We start from the raw sequence: 684 nt of genomic DNA, 5'->3' as shown, positions 1-684 counted from the left end.
TCTTCTTCCCTTACTTTCTCTTTCCTATCTTTCCTACCATCCTTTTGTTTCCTATCTCTCTGTCTCCTTATTTTTCTTCTTCTCCCTCGTCCTACTTTCATCTCTCGTCTCCCTCCTCCCTATCTGATTCTCTCTCTCTTCCTTCTCATTATTCCTCCTTCGTTATTTCCCTTTATCCTTCTTTTTCCTCTCTTACTTTTTCCTCCCTGACCCTCACTCTTCTTTTACTTCCCTGACCCCCTTCTCCTCTACCTTCCTTCTCCTCCCCCTTCTTTGATTTTTTCCCTTCTACTTACTTAATTTTCTCTCTCGCATCCCTCCTTTCATTCGCCGTCTTTCTCTCTCCCTCCTTTCATTCACCGTCTTTCTCTCTCCCTCCTTTCATTCACCGTCTTTCTCTCTCCTTCCTTCTTCCCTGCTGTACTTCCTTCTCTGATTCTATCCCTTCTTCTTTCTTCCTTTATTAATTCGCTCTCTCGCTCTTCCTCTCGCTCTTCCTCTCTTTATCCCCCTTCATTCCTCCCTCCCTCCTTGATTTTTTTCTCTCTTTCCGTCACTTCTGTTTTCCCTCCTTTACTGGTTCTTTTCCTCCCTCTCCTTCTCCCTCTCCCTTTCTCTCTCCCTCCCTGTTTCTCTTCCTATCCCCCTCCAAATTTTACTTCATCACTTCTCTCTCTCTCCACC

Source organism: Penaeus monodon, chromosome 27 (assembly GCF_015228065.2).
Source record: "Penaeus monodon isolate SGIC_2016 chromosome 27, NSTDA_Pmon_1, whole genome shotgun sequence".
NCBI lineage: Eukaryota > Metazoa > Arthropoda > Malacostraca > Decapoda > Penaeidae > Penaeus > Penaeus monodon.
The sequence above is the reverse complement of the archived record's forward strand: the minus strand, read 5'-3'. Positions refer to the sequence as shown.